Source organism: Salmo trutta, chromosome 38 (genome assembly GCF_901001165.1).
Source record: "Salmo trutta chromosome 38, fSalTru1.1, whole genome shotgun sequence".
Classification (NCBI taxonomy): domain Eukaryota; kingdom Metazoa; phylum Chordata; class Actinopteri; order Salmoniformes; family Salmonidae; genus Salmo; species Salmo trutta.
The window spans coordinates 12,365,714-12,380,816 of NC_042994.1; the positions used below are offsets into that span (position 1 = coordinate 12,365,714).

General features: G+C 45.0%; 1 long non-coding RNA gene across 1 annotated transcript in view; it reads right to left on the bottom strand.

Annotated features, from left to right (window-relative positions):
* Window positions 1-671: 671 nt before the first annotated feature.
* Window positions 672-15,103, bottom strand: part of LOC115178045 (uncharacterized) — a 37,528-nt gene continuing 23,096 nt past the window's right edge. The window contains exon 4 of the long non-coding RNA XR_003872535.1: window positions 672-986. This is a non-coding gene — a long non-coding RNA (uncharacterized LOC115178045). The remainder of the gene's footprint in view (window positions 987-15,103) is intronic.

A 15,103-nucleotide genomic window follows, 5' to 3' on the forward strand; every position in this document is an offset into this window, starting at 1 on the left:
CCCAGTGGGACCAGCCCAGGATTGTCAACCATGCAGACACTCCTCATCTGTACTTCCCCTAGCACTACTGTCAGACACAGAGCAGGCCAGCCCCCAGAGAGCTGTAAGATAAAGCGATAAATCGGGATGCTAAAACCGACATGTATTCTAAAAACACACCCTTTGAGATACAACACACTGCTCCATTGACATTAACATGTAGGTGGACAACAGGCTTGAGTCACTCCCGTCTGTCTTCTCTTCTCCTCCTCTTCCCATGCGAATGCGTCCAGGATTTGTGAGCTGTGTTTATTTTTGATAAGTACACACAGCTGTCAGCGTCCAGTGAACAATGTTGGCAGCTCCACATGTGCAACAACAGGCAGGGGACACATTACAGATCCTCTTCTCAGAGGTACTACACTAGCTATCTATTCTACTGCATGTACTGACCAGTGTGTGTGTGTGACGTCCAAGCCACATTACAGTGTGTGTGTGTGTGTGTTCGGAGGGTTGAAGTGATTCACAGCAATCATTCAATTGTCATATGATGTGTATCCAGCTCAACGCTACGTTTTGGTTAGATATGCACTGTAGAATGTAGATTGGCCTACAGATGTAGGATCTTGATTTAGAATAGAATAAAACTTTGTCCATCCAGGATGGACATTGTTCTTTGGCATCACCTTCCATTAAAATGATCACATACATTTTAATTTCATACACATTTAAACCAGTCAGTCATTGCATACACTAAAAATATAGAGGACATTTGATACATTCACTCACAACTGACCGCTGTCCCAAACTGCACTGGATAGATAAGGACATACACCGACACAATTGACTTTGCATTTAGTAGTCCAACGGCACAAGGAACAAATGAATGTTCGAACACGTTCTTCTTGGCTATGGGCATTCTGAAGCGCCGGCCAGAGGGAAGACTCTCAAACTGAGGGTGTAGAGGGTGGGAGGGATTGGCGGTTTGCTACAGCAGAAAAATAACCCTGTAACAACAGGAAATGTGAATTATTATGTGGATTATAATTAAATGGACATGTTTGTAGGGGTTGATACATTTTTCAAAAGGGAAAATAAACACTTCAAATTGGAAATTAAACTTCAGAAGCCTTTTTAAACCTCAAACACACTAGTTTTAAATGTTCTGCACTGTGATCAAATTAAGATGTTAGTTATATAGTATATGAAAATATATATTTTTAAATTGTCATCTAAACCAATTAAGGATAAGAAAACAAACCAGTCATTACTACATTATTCCCACAAAACCTCCGCCGACTATTAATCTAGCCCTCCTCAAAGTAAACATTGTAATATTTTCAAATCCCACATAAATATTACATGAGATTCTGTTATGTTCTGTTAATAGCTGACATGTTCCACTGCTGAACCAGTTGATCAGGAACATTAGAGAGAGGAGGCCCCAGTGTACATCCCAAATGACACCCCATTCCCTATAAAGTGCACTACTTTTGACCAGGGCCCATAGGGCTCTGGCTAATAGTAGTGCACTATATAGGTAATGGGGTGCCATTTGGGATGCATTCTCAGTGTGTACTCCACTTCAGGGGATTTCTGTCTACCTGGTAGGAAAGCAGACTGTAAATCAGACGGGAAAAGGGTAATGCATATGGTTAGATCTGTGAGGTTCGTGCTGACTGCTCGGCGCTAAATAAGCTGAGAAGTGAAGTTATGGTGGTGATGATCTAGGACTTGTCTTGGTGATATTTAAAGTGATACACCCTCAACTAAAGGTCGACTGATTAATGAACGATACCGATTATTGGAGGACCAAAAAAAGCCAAAACCGATTAAATCGGCCGATTTATATATAATAATGACAATTACAACAATACTGAATGAACAATTAACACTTTTATTTTAACTTATAATAATACATAAATAAAATCCATTTAGTCTCAAATAAATAATGAAACATGTTCAATTTGGTTTAACACACAGTGTTGGAGAAGAAAGTAAAAGTGCAATATGTGCCATGTAAAAAAGCTAACGTTTAAGTTCCTTGCTCAGAACATATGAAAGCTGGTGGGTCAATATTCCCAGTTCTTCAATATTCCCAGTTAAGAAGTTTAAGGTTGTAGTTATTATAGGAATTATGACGCAGACTATTTCTCTCTATACCATTTGTATTTCATATACTTTTGACTATTGGATGTTCTAATAGGCACTTTAGTATTGCCAGCCTAATCTCAGGAGTTAATAGGCTTGAAGTCATAAACAGCGCTGTGCCTTCAACATTGCTAAGAGCTGCTGGCAAACACAGTAAAGTTTGAATGAATGCTTACGAGCCTGCTGCTGCCTACCACCGCTCAGTCAGACTGCTCTATCAAATATCAAATCACAGATTTAATTATAATATAATAATACGAGCCTTTGGACATTAATATGGTCAAATCCGGAAACTATCATATCAAAAACAAAATGTTTACTCTTTCAGTGAAATACGGAACCGTTCCGTATTTTATTGAATGGGTGGAAAACCTAAGTCTAAATATTACATCATAATTATGTAAAATTCTGGCAAATTAGTTCGCAACGAGCCAGGCAGCCCAAACTGTTGCATATACCCTGACTCTGCTTGCACTGAACGCAAGAGAAGTGACACAATTTCCCTAGTTAATATTGCCTGCTAACATGAATTTCTTTTAACTAAATATGCAGGTTTAAAAATATATACGTCTGTGTATTGATTTTAAGAAAGGCGTTGTTTATGGTTAGGTACATTTGTGCAAAGCTTTTTTCGGCAATGCGCTTTTGTTCAATCATCACCCGTTTGGCGAAGTTGAAGTAGGCTGTAATTCAATGATAAATTAAGAGCCACCGCATTGATTATATGCAACACAGAACAAGCTCGTTAACCTAGTAATATCATCAACCATGTGTAGTTAACTAGTGATTATGTGAAGATTGATTGTTTTTTATAAGATAAGTTTAATGCTAGCTAGCAACTTACCTTGGCTCCTTGCTGCACTCGCATAACAGGTAGTCAGCCTGCCACGCAGTCTCCTCGTGGAATGCAATGTAATCGGCCATAATCGGCGTCCATAAATGCTGATTACCGATTGTCATGAAAACTTGAAATCGGCCCTAATTAATCATGCCGATTAATTGGTCGACCTCTACCCTCAACTTCATCTTATGTAGGCTATACGTTTAAAAGATAGCAGTAGTTATGATCATGACGAAAAGGAAAGGACCTGTTTCACTGCCCAGCTATGATTGCGGGATTCGGGATTGTGTCATATTTAATGTCAATGATGATGAAAGTGACAAGGCATAAGCTATATTGCTCCATTACCCAGACAACTGTGAAAGGGACATCATTCTGGACATCACTGTTTTGCTACAGTAGGAGATCTCCAGTTCCAACACCAGTCCCCATTACCTAATGAAACACACAACTTCAACCCAAGACTTACTAACTGGGTCGCAATCTCCAATCACATGCACACAACCACCTCTTTGCGCGCGCGCACACACACACACACACACACACACACACACCCTACTCAACAGTCCTGTTTTTTCCGACGGCCACTGCATTGCACGTGGAGAGCAGACAGACGGTTTTGCCATCCCTGCTCTTAAAATAGCCCAGTTAGCACACCGGGGTCAGATGGTTTTGAAATGCTGCCGGAGCTGGAAGGACATGTGGAGGGCTTCGAGTGGTCCCGAGGACTGAGGCCTCAAGGAGGAGGTATCGCACTCCGATGACAATGAGAGAGAGACCAGAGAGAGAGGGAGGTACGGGGGGGCTAAATAAGCTGACAGAGAGAGGGGAGACTCGAGGAGAGGCCAAGAAAACACCTGTGGCTTTCTCCCTCAGGAGACACGAGGAGAGCACTCAAAGGTCCTCGACGGGACTAAATATACGACCCACCAGCGGAAACAACATGGCCGCTGGTAGTCTGATAAAATGGATGTGGTGAGGGAGGGGGGGGGGGGGGGGCGCCGGCAGGTGGAGAGGGCATTCGCTTCATTGATTATTCATTAGCTTGTCCGATGACAGTGGAATAACTTTCATTTCTGCTTACGGATAAGATCAGGCAGACAACATCCGCAGGTGTTCTGAATAAGTATCATTCTGGACCTACATTATGTTATGGTGTTTGAGAAAATACTCGGAGAATTGCAGAGTGTCATATGATTAGCTACAGTATGTGCATATCGACTACAACTCACAGTGAGATAAGTCAATCGACAGTATCCAGGCAGTACTGACAGATCTGATGGGGAAAGCTGTTTGGTGAAATCTACTCTCACTTCATCATCATCCTAGGGACTGAGTTGGGCTATTGATTGGTCAGAAAGTAGGCCAACGCCTACCGTAGCAGGAGAACATGCAGTCTCCTAATGATTTGACCACATCAGTACCCTCCCCCTCCCTCTCCCCTCAGGGCAGCAGTTAGAGAGTGAGTCATGGTAGAAACGGAACAAAAAGAACCATTCAAACACCCAGTAACACCAGATCAACTCTAGCCAAGAACTCTTAAACCACCCCTCCTCCATCTCCAGGCAAAACCAGCTCACCAGACTGCTATGGCTGCGGTGAGACCCAGCCAATACAGTTGTCTCTGGGTAACTGTCTCCCCTCCGCCCTCACCATTTTGACTGTTCTTTCTGAAAACCACCACGGAGACAACCCTCCCCTGGAGTCCTGAACCACATCAGAGAAACTTCTGTTATGGCGTCCTGGCTTTAGAGAGAGGAGAATCATACCAAATACCTTACCCAAATGCTGCTGAATCTTCTAATCTCGGATCAGTTTCCCCTCTCAGATCATATTGAGTAAGATTGTATGGGCAGGGAGGACCTGATCCTAGATCAGCACTAGATCAAAGAGGAGAAACATACCAGATCCATTAACCAATCAAACTGCAGTCTTGACAGTTTAATTTCTCCCAGTTGGAAGGTACTTCCAAATCCTTCCTTCCTAACCAACTAACTAGACCCTCGTCCCACGCATGCTGCCCTCAACGGGTTCCTATTGGTTCCCAGGCAGGCCCACGCTCCAGCTCCATCCACATTTGACAATTTCCCATGGTGACGGACGGCTGAGCGGTTCTGGACCGTAGCCGGACAAATCAGTCAGCTGGAATTTATAGGGATGCGTCACAAAAGGGCTCTGGCCTAAAGTAGTGTACATAGGGAATAGTGTGCCATTTGGGACGTATTGTTTGTTTATAGCAATAAACTGGACAAGGATTGACGTCATCTGGTAACATTGACACGTACAAGGATGTTCTTCAGAACAAGTACACGTATTGCAATAAGTGGCGCCTGTAGACGTGTGTCTATGGTTGATAGGTATTAACTATAAAGACAGTTGCAGAGCCTGTTGTCTTGCAGGAACGCTCAAAGCTCTAATCACGTTTCCTCCCACCGGAGACCTGGGTTCAATCCCCATGTCCTCCCTTCTCACTGTCTCCCCCTTGTTCCATCTAAATAAAGTGCAAAACATACCTAAGGAGAGTGGAATTCCACAGGATAACCAGTTTATTAGTCAACTTGACCCACAACCTCTAGGGCTCCTTCTTGTGATGATTAGAAGTAGGCCTAGAGGGGCCTTCCGAGCGGTGCAGCGGTCTAAGGCACTGCATCGCAGAACCGGGTTCGATCCCGGATCTCCCGGTCGCGACCAGGAGACCCATGAGCGGCGCACAATTGGCCCAGCGCTGTCCGGGTTAGGGGAGGGTTTGGCCGGCCGGGATGGCCTTGTCTCATCGCTGACGCGGTTGCCAGGTGCACGGTGTTTCCTCCGACACATTGGTGCGGTTGGCTTCCGGGTTAAGCGAGCAATATGCCAAGAAGCAGTGCGGCTTGGCATGGTCGTGTTTCAGAGGACGCACGGCTTTCGACCTTCGCCTCTACTGAGCCCGTACGGAAGTTGCAGCGACGGTACAAGACTGTAACTACCAATTGGATATCACGAAATTTGGTGAGAAAAAAAAAAGGTAAAAAGTAAAATCAATATAAAACAATAAAAAAGTAGGCCTAGGTAGGCAGTGAAAGGACAGTTACTAGGGTCATGAAAGAAATGAGACAAGGAAAGGAGATAAGGAAAGGAAGCGATGCAGGACTAATAGAACCCAGTTGCCTGTGGGAGCTCAGTGAGTTGGATCCTCTCAGCGTGTGAATCCAATTCCCAGTCAAATCAGACTTCATTATTCAACACATTTGGCTTTGAAAACCTCAGCGAGGCTCAAGTGGGAATGAAACCCCAGGGAATCTGAGGTTTCTGTGTGTTTGTATCTGAGAGCAATTATTCATGCTTGCAGTTATCACCCAACCCGTTCTACCTGCCAACAGGTAAAAAGCCTGCACGTCTTATTGTAACAGCTGCTAACCAATGAGATGTAGCCGACTATGCAAATAATATTAAACGTACTGTACATAAAGGCCTATGGGCCAACATCCTGACTTTGACACAAATCATGCATTCATGCCAATGTTAGCTTTGCATGGAAGTTTGGAATGAAAGGTTTGTTGTATTACCAATTTCAGCAGACTCAGGTGTGTCTTCTTGCTACTCAGCTGGAGATATCAGCTCCGTCTCTCTCTGTATACATGTGATGGGGGTAGAATGACTGACGTAACACTGTGCCTGTGTTTGGTAAGCGTTGTTTGAAGGTGTCTGGGGCACGGTGGGTGTGTGTGGGGGACGTGAGAGGGATGCTCAGGGGATGACTCACCCTCAACCCTCACGACCCAGACTACACACACCCCCGACGCAAGGGCGGAGTGGAAACCTGTCACATAGGCCTCCAGGAGAAGAGAGAGGGGGTGTGTACTGTACCCAGCCCGAACCCACCATACAGGACTAGTATCAGAGAGCAAAGCCATATGAACATACTATTCCTCACCTCCATAACAGAGACATGCCTCTCTCACCAGCATCTCTGACTATTCTACTAACATCCTAATCCTTACGTTCCTCAACGTGCAGTTGGCTACAGTTGAAGTTGAAAGTGTACATACACCTTAGCCAAATACATATCAACTCAGTTTTTCACAATTCCTGACATTTAATCCTTGTAAAAACTCCCTGTCTTAGGTCAGTTAGGATCACCACATTATTTTAAGAATGTGAAATGTCAGAATAATAGTAGAGAGAATGATTTATTTCAGCTTTTATTTCTTTTATCACATTCACCGTGGGTCAGAAGTTGACATACACTCAATTAGTATTTGGTAGCATTGCCTTTAAATTGTTTAACTTGGATCAAACGTTTCAGGTAGCGTTCCACAAGCTTCCCACAATAAGTTGGATGAATTTTGTCCCATTCCTCCGGACAGAGCTGGTGTAACTGAGTCAGGTTTCTAGGCCTCCTTGCTCGCACATGCTTTTTCAGTTCTGCCCACAAATTTTCTATGGGATTGAGGTCAGGGCTTTGTGAATTCCACTCCAAAACCTTGACTTTGTTGTCCTTAAGTTATTTTGCCACAACTTTGGAAGTATGCTTAGGGTCATTGTCCATTTGGAAGACCCATTTGCGACCAAGCTTTAACTTCCTGAATGATGTCTTAAGATGTTGCTTCAATATATCCACATAATTGTCCTACCTCATGATGCCATCTATTTTGTGAAGTGCACCAGTCCCTCCTGCAGCAAAGCACCCCCACAACATGATGCTGCCATCCCCGTGCTTCACGGTTGGGATGGTGTTCTTCGGCTTGCAAGCCTCCCCCCTTTTCCTCCAAACATAACAATGGTCATTATGACCAAACAGTTCTATTTTTGTTTCATCAGACCAGAGGACATTTCTCCAAAAAGTACAATCTTTGTCCCCATGTGCAGTTGCAAACCGTAGTCTGGCTTTTTATGGCGGTTTTGGAGCAGTGGCTTCTTCCTTGCTGAGCGGGGATGAACCAGACTTGGAGGTCTACATTTGTTTCTGGCTGATTTCTTTTGATTTTCCAATGATTTCAAGCAAAGAGTCACTGAGTTTGAAGGTAGGCCTTGAAATACATCCACAGGTACACCTCCAATTGACTCAAATGATGTCAATTAGCCTATCAGAAGCTTCTAAAGCCATGACGTCATTTTCTGGAATTTTCCAAGCCGTTTAAAGGCACAGTCAACTTAGTGTATATAAACTTCTGACCCACTGGAATTGTGATACAGTGAAATAATCTTTCTGTAAACAACTGTTGGAAAAATTACTTGTGTCATGCACAAAGTAGATGTCCTAACCAACTTGCCAAAACTATAGTTTGTTAACAAGAAAGTTGTGGAGTGGTTAAAAAACGAGTTTTAATGACTCCAACCTACGTGTATGTGAACTTCTGACTTCAACTGTACATCCAATGACAGTTTGTGAGTAAGTAGACATTTAAACTAGGCCTGTCTAAATAGAATGACAATACAGATGTCTAGTTTAATGACTAAATAGATAGACATAAGTCCTGAAAGATCGACATATAGGAGCCCATACATAAGACATATGGACTTAGTAGTCAATATAGACATATCTGTAACAAAGACATGAGTCAGAGTCTCTGTCCCTCTGACTGTTTCACTGTCCCAATGTGAACGAGGTTTGGGAGTGAGACCGAAAAGTGATATGGGGGAGAAAACAATATGGCCGCCGTCTGGGAGTATTTGATGTTGGTCATCAGTGACTGTGTCATCTATGGTATGAACTATGAAGGGGATCAAAACTAGGTGGGATGCAAAGTGTGAGAGGAGGGATTGGGGTGAGTGTGTGTGCGTGTGCGTGTGTGAGGGAACGGGCTGAGACGGCTGCAGAACTGCCGTTTGATGAGAGGCTCAGTCGCAGACTTCAAACGAGCTGCTGCTGCTCTCTCCCTCTCCCTGTCTCTCTCCCTCTCCCTGTCTCTCTCCCTGTCTCTCTCCCTCCCTCTCCCTGTCTCTCACACAGGGAGTTCCAGCAGCGGTGTGGCCGTCATATTAAACACCTCCATTCCTGCAGTGCTGCACGTACGTACACAAAGAGAGACAGACAAAACATCACACACACACACAGTAAGTGACATACAGAAATGGAATATACAGGAGGCCTTGGTTGGCATACAGGAGTACATGAGCCAAGTCAGTCCATCACGGACATCAATGTCGACGGTGCTGTGCCATGTTCTCTTTTCCCTTGGAACATTTACACACACACACACACACACACACACACACACACACACACACACACACACACACACACACACACACACACACACACACACACACACACACATTTTACATATACCGGACACGTGCAGTTAAATGTGTTGTCTTACAAGGTCAGCCATAGTCGTACGGCGGATCTGGAGCAAATTAGGGTTTAAGTGACTTGCTTAAAAGGGCATAGAGAGATTTTTTTACTTTGTCAGCTCAGGTATTCGAACCAGCAACCTTTCGGTTACTGGCCCAAGTCTCTAACCGCTAGGCTACCTGCTGCAGACACCTGCCCAAACATAAGCACTCTGGTAGACATACACACACAAAAACATACTAGACTAGGACTGTCTTGGCTTGATGTTGTTCTTTCCTCAGTATAGTTGTCAAGATGTATCACTGTTATGCAGGCCATATATACAGTGCATTCAGAAAGTATTCAGACCAGGGATGCAAACTAGTGAGGACCCCCCCAAAAAAGTTTTTTTGTTGCACTGAAACATGCAATAAATCCCTGCTCGGGGGAAATGCAGGTTAACTAATTAAACAACAAAGAATATGATCTACATAATCAGTCTCTGTGTGTAAAATAAAAAGTGGTTAATGTGAACCTAACTTACAGCTAAAAAAAATTAAGATAGCAATCCAATGTTATTTGTTGCCTAGACTTCACTGCAAATGACACTCAAGTCTGGAGAAAAAGCAATACAGTAATATTGCAGTTAGCCATGACAGCCTTTATTATAGAACACCTGTGACCCCCTGCCCACACACATCTAAATATTGCACAAAACATTTTGAAGTAGAAAAAGAATGAAACAAAAACAGGCATTCTATTTTTGCTCTATTATAATAGTAGACGTTGATCAGGTGCATAAGGCTACGTGTGCAAAAATAACGCTCACCGAGTAAACTTTTTACTAATCCCCCTTACACACGTGTTACCGTCAAGTTCAACACAACAAAAACAATATTTTGTCTACACTGCACAGTATTACATTGTACACTTTCTGCCTGTAGACATCTGTTCTACAATGTGCCAGCAGAACATGAGACCCTTTGTTGGCATAACTGATCTCTTTCAGGCAGAGTACACCTGGCATACCCCTTTTTATCCACTGTATTGAACAAGTGAGAAAGTGTGTGGTGTTCCTATAGTGGCATCCAGCTTAAGCCAAAACCAGGCCCAGCTCCAGCTCCACTTGATCCCTAAATCCACTTGTTTAACAAGCGACGACTCATTTCACCTAATGCTCTCATTCTGAAAATTAACCACATATAGTACTGTAGAGGGAAAACATTAGTTCACAGATAGTAGTTAGTTAGCATTTCACACAGATTGCCAGGGTCAGTAAGCAACAAACTCGTTATAACGGCAAGGAGTCGTATACAAGTTAATACTATTTTTATTTTTTACTTAACCTTTATTTAACTAGGCAAGTCAGTTAAGAACAAATCATTTTTTTAAATGACGGCCTAGGAACAGTGGGTGAACTGCCTTGTTCAGGGGCAGAACGAAAGATTTTTACCTCGTCAGCTCGGGGATTCAATCTAGCAACATTTCGGTTACTGGCCCAACGCTCTAACCACTAGGCTACCTGCCACCCCTATAGCGAATTGGTTAGGTTACTAACGTTAGTTCATCTGATGTAGCTGTCTGACTTTATTAGCCAGCTAATTTTCACACCATAAACTCAATTATTTCATCAGTTAAGTTGGCTAATGTTGCTCAACATTTCTCTGGCTAGCTAACGGAGAACTCGATCCAGCTAGCAAGATACTTAACGCTAACAATACTTGTTCCACCACACTTTCTTCCTCAACTCAAACTTTCCAAATGCCAGTTGTTTTTCAGTTAAAGCTCATGAAGTACGCTTCATCACCTTCTCACCCCCGTTTCCGTGGTCAGGCTTGTCACCTACCTCCTCGTTATCGTCCAGGGGACGCGCTGATGTAGCTGGTAAACTGCCATTCCACTCTCCGCTCTTTCTAGAGGGCGTGCTGATACAGTAACTAGCAAATTGGTTGTCTCGTCTCTCTTCAGTCGCGTGCTGCATTCTGTTATGTGAACGATTGGCCCCAAACTTTTCTCATCGGATCTACACGAATCACGTAGGTGACCTATTTTGGATTCAAAACGGCGAATTTCGACAAAAGGTGACTAGTTTGTATCCCTGATTCAGACCCCTTGACTTCTTCCACATTTTGTAAGCCTTATTTTAAAATGGATTCAATGAAAAATGTTCCTCAATCTACACACAATACCCCACAATGACAAAGCGTAAACAGGTTTTTAGAAATATTTGCAAATGTATTAAAAATAGAAAACAGAAATACCTTACTTACATAAGTATTCAGACCCTTTGCTATGAGACTCGAAATTGAGCTCAGGTGCATCCTGTTTTCATTGATTGGAGTCCACCTGTGGTAAATTCAATTGATTGGACATGATTTGGAAAGGCACACACCTGTCTATATAATGGTCCCACAGTTGACAGTGCATGTCAGAGCAAAAACCAAGCCTTGAGGTCGAAGGAATTGTCCGTAGAGCACAGGATTGTGTCGAGGCACAGATCTGGGGAAGGGTAGCAAAACATTTCTGCAGCATTGAAGCATTGTTTTTCAGTGCCAGGGACTGGGAGACTAGTCAGGATCAAGGCAAAGATGAACGGAGCAAAGTACAAAGAGATCCTTGATGAAAACCTACTCCAGAGCGCTCAGGACCTCAGACTGGGGCGAAGGTTCACCTTCCAACAGGATAACGACCCGTAGCACAAGACAACACATGAGTGGCTTCGGGACAAGTCTCAATGTCCTTGAGTGGCCCAGACAGAGTATATTTCCTTTTTTTTATACATTTGAAAATATTTCTAAAAACCTGTTTTTGCTTTGTCATTATGGGGTATTGTGTGTAGATTGAGGGGAAAAAACAATTTAAATCATTTTTAGAATAAGGCTGTAACATACTTTCTGAATGCACTGTAGATATGGCCACTGTGTGTGTTGACACTATTGTTTATAACCATGGGAGGGATATGTGACATGAGGGATGATACCTCGGAACAGAAAACAAAGAGAATGCAATTCCACAAGAACATTGTTGGCCAGCATATTAGGCTTGACGGATCTCAACAAAGCCATCTTAAGGGAGTTAGCCAACTTCTACTACAGCCAATACATTAAACCCCACAGCCAAGAAACTTGACTGTTATCTTCCCATTTAGACCATCTGTGTGGAAGCAGTCGGTTGAGTTATGAGATTTATACCTACATTTGATGGTTCTGTCTAAATTTCGAATGAAAAACAAAAAGGCTTGAGTGTATTCTAAGAAAGAATGGTGCTGGCTTCTTAAAGCAACTCAGAAGAATCCTGAGTAGAGAGCGAGGAAGGGGTGTGTGGGAGACAGAGAAAAATAGGTTTAGAAGGAGAGAAAGTGATCAGAGAGAGAGCTACAGAGAGAGCGAGCGAGCGAGAGCTACAGAGAGAGCGAGCGAGCGAGAGCTACAGAGAGAGCGAGCGAGCGAGCGAGAGCTACAGAGAGAGCGAGCGAGCGAGAGCTACAGAGAGAGCGAGCGAGCGAGAGCTACAGAGAGAGCGAGCGAGCGAGAGCTACAGAGAGAGAGAGCGAGCGAGCGAGAGCTACAGAGAGAGCGAGCGAGCGAGCGAGAGCTACAGAGAGAGCGAGCGAGCGAGAGATCGCTACAGAGAGAGCGAGCGAGCGTGAGATCGCTACAGAGAGAGCGAGCGAGAGATCGCTACAGAGAGAGCGAGAGACCGAGAGATCGCTACAGAGAGAGCGAGAGACCGAGAGATCGCTACAGAGAGAGCGAGAGACCGAGAGATCGCTACAGAGAGAGCGAGAGACCGAGAGATCGCTACAGAGAGAGCGAGAGACCGAGAGATCGCTACAGAGATAGCGAGAGACCGAGAGATCGCTACAGAGATAGCGAGAGACCGAGAGATAGAGAGAGCGAGAGATAGAGAGAGCGAGAGATAGATAGAGATAGCGAGAGATAGCGAGAGATAGCGAGAGAGATAGAGAGAGCGAGAGAGATCGAGAGAGCGAGAGAGCGAGAGATAGAGAGAGCGAGAGATAGAGAGCGAGAGAGCGATAGAGAGCGAGCGATAGAGAGCGAGATAGAGAGAGCGATAGAGAGCGAGATAGAGAGAGCGATAGAGAGAGAGCGATAGAGAGCGAGATAGAGAGAGCGATAGAGAGCGATAGAGAGCTAGAGAGAGCGATAGAGAGCTAGAAAGAGCGATAGAGAGCTAGAGAGAGCGATAGAGAGAGCGAGAGATAGAGAGCGAGAGATAGAGAGCGAGAGATAGAGAGCGAGAGATAGAGAGATAGAGAGCGAGAGATAGATAGAGATAGAGAGAGCGAGAGATAGATAGAGATAGAGAGAGCGAGAGATAGATAGAGATAGAGAGAGCGAGAGAGAGCGAGAGAGAGCGAGAGATAGCGAGAGAGAGCGAGAGCGAGAGATAGAGAGAGCGAGAGATAGAGAGAGCGAGAGAGAGAGAGCGAGAGAGAGAGAGCGAGAGAGCGAGAGAGAGAGAGAGAGAGCGAGAGAGAGAGAGCGATAGAGAGCTAGAGACAGCGATAGAGAGCTAGAGAGAGCGATAGAGAGAGCGAGAGCGAGCGATAGAGAGAGCGAGAGATAGAGAGAGCGAGATAGCGAGAGAGAGAGAGAGAGCGAGCGAGAGAGAGAGAGCGAGAGCGCGAGAGATAGCGAGAGCGAGAGAGCGAGAGATAGAGAGAGCGAGAGATAGAGAGAGCGAGAGATAGAGATAGAGAGAGAGCGAGAGCGAGAGATAGAGATAGCGAGAGACCGAGAGATATAGAGAGAGAGAGAGAGATAGAGAGAGCGAGAGAGAGAGATAGAGAGAGCGAGAGATAGAGAGAGAGATAGAGCTGCAGAGAGCGAGCGCTACAGAGAGAGCGAGAGCTACAGAGAGAGCGAGAGATAAGGAGAGAGCGAGAGATAAGGAGAGATACAGAGAAAGCGAGAGAGAGCGAGAGCTACAGCGAGCGAGAGAGAGCGAGAGATACAGAGAGAGCGAAAGCTACAGAGAGAGCGAGAGAGAGCGAGATACAGAGCGAGAGAGAGTGAGCGAAAGCTACAGAGAGAGCAAGAGAGAGAGCGAAAGCTACAGAGAGAGCGAGAGTGAGAGAGATACAGAGAGAGCAAGAGAGAGAGCGAAAGCTACAGAGAGAGCGAGAGCGAGAGCTACAGAGAGAGAGAGAGCAAGAGATCGCTACAGAGAGAGAGAGAGCAAGAGATCGCTACAGAGAGAGAGAGCAAGAGATCGCTACAGAGAGAGCGAGCGAGAGCGAGAGATCGCTACAGAGAGAGCGAGCGAGAGCGAGAGATCGCTACAGAGAGAGCGAGCGAGCGAGAGATCGCTACAGAGAGAGCGAGCGAGCGAGAGATCGCTACAGAGAGAGCGAGCGAGCGATCGCTACAGAGAGAGCGAGAGAGCGAGAGATCGCTACAGAGAGAGCGAGAGACCGAGAGATCGCTACAGAGAGAGCGAGAGACCGAGAGATCGCTACAGAGAGAGCGAGAGACCGAGAGATCGCTACAGAGAGAGCGAGAGACCGAGAGATCGCTAGAGAGAGCGAGAGATCGCTACAGAGAGAGCGAGAGACCGAGAGATCGCTACAGAGAGAGCGAGAGAGACCGGAGATCGCTACAGAGAGAGCGAGAGACCGAGAGATCGCTACAGAGAGAGCGAGAGACCGAGAGATCGCTACAGAGAGAGCGAGAGACCGAGAGATCGCTACAGAGAGAGCGAGAGACCGAGAGATCGCTACAGAGATAGCGAGAGACCGAGAGATAGAGAGAGCGAGAGATCGAGAGAGCGAGAGATAGAGAGAGCGAGAGATAGAGAGAGCGAGAGATAGAGAGAGATAGAGAGAGATAGCGAGAGATAGAGAGAGATAGCGA